This window comes from Nicotiana tabacum, chromosome 15, assembly GCF_000715075.1.
Source record: "Nicotiana tabacum cultivar K326 chromosome 15, ASM71507v2, whole genome shotgun sequence".
NCBI classification, from domain to species: Eukaryota; Viridiplantae; Streptophyta; class Magnoliopsida; order Solanales; family Solanaceae; genus Nicotiana; species Nicotiana tabacum.
In genome coordinates, this window is record NC_134094.1 from 91,070,395 (window position 1) to 91,076,394 (window position 6,000).

Sequence of the window (6,000 nt, forward strand, 5' to 3'; positions counted from 1 at the left end):
GGATTTAAATTTTATCGATATATATTTAATTTATTAGTTGGCTTGCCTAGCTATAGTGTTGGGCACCATCATGACCTATAGGTGAAATTGGATCGTGACATACATGATTCTACTTTTTAGTGGAATACAACGTCCAAATAGTTTAAATTTTTTTCTAATATTTCAAGTTTATCCAACATGTAATTTGTTTGTTTAAAGGAAATTTTAGTTTATGAAGGGTATAACTGTCGGTCAATATTATAGGGATATTTTCGACGTTCAATATTTAACTTTCTAGCATCCGTGCTTTTATAATAATATAGATATAGATATAGATATAGATAGATATGGATAGATAGATATAGATTAATATAATATAAATAGATATAGATAAGTTTTAGTATTTTAAAAGGAGGATATGTTACGAATTATGACATCCAATTGACGAATTAATTTTCATATCATGTTTTCCCAAATCTGACTAAAGACGAAAAATTAAAAGCCCGTTATTACCTGATCCAATGGGGTTCTTGCTAATTTCGGACAGATAAGGTTTCCTTGATTTATTTATTTATTCTTCTTTTTTTTAATACTTTTCCCCCCTTATTGTTATAGCAGTGATGTCGGTCAGCTTGCCCGAACATCGACTAAATTCACCCGACATATGCTATCTTCTACCAGCACAGGTATCGGGTAACTCCGTCCAACAAAACTTAGACAGATGAAAAGAAATAACCTAATATTTTTGTCTCCAATGAGATTTAAACGTGAGATGATTTCCTTTATTTATATGGTTTTTCATATATATACAAAGCTTCCTTGGGCATTCATGTTACGACCCGAAATTTCCACCTTCGGGACCGTGATGTCGCCTAACATTGTTTCTTTGTTATTAATTAATTTAAAATTATTTTAAAATGGCTAATATTATTCTAACGTTGGCTTGCCTAGCAAGTGAAATGCGGAAGTAAAGTTTGAAATATAGTGATTAATCCATAAAAATAGCGATGTCTAAATACCATCCCAGAATTGGTGTCACAAGTGCACGAGCTTCTAGAATAATACAAATACAGGTCTGAATAAAATAAAGCTGTCTAAAAGCAAACACACAGCTAAAATAAGATAGACGAGGACTTCAGAATTGCGGACGTTGTGCAGTTATACCTCAAGTCTCCTCTAAATAGCTGAAATCCGAGCAAGTCTATGGTACGCTACTGGGACCAACTCCGAAATCTGCACAAGAAGTGCAGAGTGTAGTATCAGTACAACCGACCCCATGTACTGGTAAGTGCCGAGCCTAACCTCGACGAAGTAGTGACGAGGCTAAGGTGGGTTACTTACATTAACCTGTACGCAATAATAGTAATAACCACAATAATAAAAATAAATCAGGTAACTCATTTTAATAGTTGAAGCCAACTCATCAGTCATAACCAATTATTATTTCAATCAATTTTCGTTGCAGCGTGTAACCCGCTCCCACAATATATTCATATTCAATTCTGTTGCAGCGTGCAACCCGCTCCTCCAATATATTTATTTTAATCAAGTCTATTGCGGTGTGCAACCCAATCCCCCAATATATATAGACTTTTAAGCAAGTCTGTTGCGGCGTATAACCCGATCCCCCAATATGGACTTTTAATAAGTTTGTTGCGGCGTGCAACCCGATCCCCCAATATATATTCATTTTTATTTCCGTTGCGGCGTGCAACCCGCTCCTCCGATATATTCATTTACCAATTCGTATAAAAGAAACTACCCCAATAAATGCAACAATTAATATGAAATTATAAAACAACAAGTATACAATAATTATGATTTATTTATGAAACAAACAATGACAAGTAACAATTTATTGTGAAAATTGGGGAGAAAATAGGCAGTTTAATATTTAATATGCTAAGTGTCAAGTAGCAATTAAGATACATAAATCAAATAAGCATGTAACAATTATTGCGGGAATTCTAGAATTAATATTTGACAAAGAATAGGAGAGAAATAATTATTATAATAATTAATTCGTATCTTAAAATAATTTAAGATGTTTAAATAATTAAGCAACCAATTAAATTGACAAAGTATAGGCACTCGTCACCTTGCCTATACATCGTTACACATGAAATTCACATAACAAATAATTCAGGGGTTCTATTCCCTCAAGTCAAGGTTAACCACGACACTTACTCGCTTTGCAAATTCCAATCAATTACTCGATCATAGCTTTTCCTTTTGAATTTATCTCCAAAAGCGTCAAATCTATTCACAAATAATTCGATATACTCAATACGAATCATAGGAATTAATTCCATATGAATTTACTAATTTTTCGGATAAAAATCTAAAATTTATTTAAAAATCGACAGTGGGGCCTACTTCTCAAATGTCAGAAAAACTTACGAAATCCGAACACCCATTCCGAGACGAGTCCAACCATATAAAAATTATCAAATTCCGATGTCAAATGGACCTTCAAATCTTAAATTTTTATTTTTGGAAGATTTTATAAAAAATCTAATTTTTCTCCCACAATTTTACGGATTCATGATATAAATGAGTATAGAATCATGAGATATAATCAATATAGGATAAGGAACACTTACCCTAATGTTTTTCCGTGAAATTAGCCCAAACATTACCTTACCCGAGCTCAAAAATAAAAAATGGTTGAAAATGGGACGAAATTCCATTTACAGAGCCTAAGTTCTGTTGCCCAGGTTTTTACCTTTCGCGAACGCGATCAGTGCCTCGCGTTCGCGAAGCACAAATTTGTGTTGTCCAAATTTTACCCTTCGCGAACGCGAGGGCTACCTCGTGAACGCGATGCTTGCCTGGTTTGGCCTTCGCGAACGCGAAGGCAAATTTTTCTGACCAGCCTTTTTCCCTTCGCGAACGCGAGACCCCTCTCGCGAATGCGAAGAAGGAAACCAGAAGTAGATTTCTGCAGTTTTCCCAAGTCCAAAAATGATTCGTTAACCACCCGAAATCAACCCGAGCCCTCTGGGCTCCAAATCAAACATGCACCCAAGTCCTAAAATATCATATGAACTTGCTCGTGTGATCAAATCACCAAAATAATACCTAGAACTACGAATCGGACACCAAATCAAAGAAAATTTTCAAGAATACTTTAAAACTTCTATTTTTACAACCGGGCGTCTGAATCACGTCAAATCAACTCCATTTCTCACCAAATTCGACAGACAAGTCATAAATAATATAACAAAGTTATTAAAATTTTCGGAATCAGATTCCGACCCCGATATCAAAAAGTCAAATCCGTGGTCAAACTTAGGAAATCTTTAGCCGTTAAATTTCTAGTTTCCGTTAAATAGTCATAACTTGAGTTAGGGACCACCAAATTAAATTACGGGCATACGCCCAAGTCCCAAATCACGATACGGACCTACCGAAACTGTCAAAACATTGATCTGAATTAGTTTGCTCGAAATGTTGACCAAAATCAACTCAGTTGAGTTTAAAGGCTCTATTTCACATTTTAATCAATTTTTCGCATAAAAACTTTCTGAAAAATTATACGGACTGTGCACGCAAGTCGAAAAATAATAAATAGTATTTTTTGAGGTCTTAGAACACAAAGATAATTATTAAATTTAAAGATGACATTTTGGGTCATCACAATTCATCAATTGGTAGATCTATCTAATTTCCAATTTTCCTATTACAATAAAAATACGATTGGTAGCTACCATTAGCAACTTGTTTGTTTTTCTTTTTCAACAAAACTTTTGTGTACAATTTTGATATATAATTGTGTTACCTTAGAGATACTAATAAAGTGCTTAAGTCTTACTCTTATTTGGCTAATCAATGTTCAAACTATCCCCATTTATATGACATTTTGTTTTTCATATGTTATCACTTTTATTTTCTGTGTGACATTGAAGAATTTAAATTCTCAACTTTTTAATTATTGATGCGATAGTTTTTGTAATGACCCAATCGGTCATTTTGACTTTTAGAACAAGTTTTTGTAATGACCCAATCGGTCATTTTGACTTTTAAAATCCTGTTTTCCTTAATAAAACTCTTTGTATATGCTTTTATTAATTTATGACTTACGAGAATGGTTGGTTCAGGATTTGAAAGTGTTCGGGTTGAAATCGAAACACTTGGTTCCTTAAGTTGGCCTTAAAATGCTAAGTTTAACTTCGGTCAATATTTTGAGAAAATGAACCCGGAATCGGGATTTGACAGTTCCAATAGCTCCATATGGTGATTTTGGATTTAGGAGCATGTTCAGAATTTTATTTGAAAGTTCGTAGTTAAATTAGGCTTGAAATGGCTAAAATAAGAATTTAAGTTTGGAAGTTTCACCGGGGAGTTGACTTTTTGATATCGGGATCGGAATCCAGTTCCAAAAATTTTCACAGCTTTGTTAGATTATTTATGACTTGTGTGCAAAATTTGAGGTCAATCGGACTTGATTTGATAGGTTTCGGTACCGAATGTAGAAGTTAAAAATTTTAGGTTTCATTAAGCTTGAATTGGAGTATGATTCGTGGTTTTAGCATTGTTTGATGTGATTTGAAGTTTCGACTAAGTTCATATGATATTTTAGGACTTGTTGGTATAATTGGTTGAGGTCTCGAAGGGCTCGGGTGAGTTTCGGACGGCTAACGAATCACTTTTAACCTTTGGGAGACTGCTGATAGCTGCTGGTATTTTTCTTCTGATTTCCTTATACGCGATCGCGTAAGTTTATCTGCGATCGCGTAGTGTAATTTGGGCAAAGGCGATTTTGTTCTGCGTGATCGCGTGAGATAGTTTGCGAACGCATAGGCTTGTTTGATGCAGTGATATTTTTGTTCTTCGCGATCGCGTGAATAGGGCTGCGATTGCGTAGCTGTGGGAATTTGGTATTCGCGACCGCATGGAGGAGGCCGCGTTCGCGTAGAGTAAGTGGAGCAGCAGGGAAGGCCACGCGTTTGTGCTTCTCGATCGCGTGAAATGGTTTGCGATCGCGTGGGCCTGTAGGTTTGAACTTCGCGATCGCGTGGGATAGTTTGCGATCATGTAGGGTTATTTTTTGGGCAGTGAAAATTTGTGCTACGCGATCGCGCAGAAGAAATCACTGGGCAAAGAGTTTAAGTTCTGAAAATAGGACTGTCACGATCCAAAATCCAAAAAAGGCCGTGATGGCGCCGGACACCACTGTTAGGCAAGCCAACCATAATCAATTAACTTAATTACCCATTTTAGTATTTTTGAAATAAAAATTTCTTCAATGAAATAGTAAAGATAAAACTCATAGAGTAAATGATAAATATTTTTAGTAACTAAATTTTTAAATAATTCACAACCATTCCTAAACCCGGTGTCACAAGTACATGAGCATTTACTAGGAAATTTAAAATAAAATACAGCATCTGTCCAGAATATAAATTAGACAGGAAAATATAATAACTCTGAAGGAGACTCTGTTAGCTGCGGATCGTAATATAAAATGTAGCTCACCTATGCCCCCACAATTATTAACCACACCTCTGCGCCCACAAGGCCGCTATACATATATGTACCTGCACAATAAAATGTGCAGCAAGTGTAGTATGAGTACGAAAACAACGTGTACGTAGTAAGTATCAAGCTTAATCTCGAAGTGGTAGAGACGAGATGGTCGACCTTAACACTCACTAAGGGTCAATAATAATAAGTAACATAAAAGCAGAAATATTTTTATCAACATAATTCAAAGAGTTAACAATAATTTTTATTGAACCAGCAGAAATAATTAAATTCCTTCAAATGCAACAATTCTCAATATATTAATTAAATTCCTTCAATTCAAATAATTTTCAATTTATCAATTAATCTGATTAACAGGAATAACAATTAATTCCTTAACAAGCAGAGATAAAAAAATTCTTTAAATCCCAATAATTTCTAATTTATCAATTAGCTTCACAAGCTACAATAAATTATCAAAGTATCGTGTAATTATTATTATTAGGCACGATTTCTGCCGAGGACGTACGGCCCGATCCAGAGGATCGTGTACAC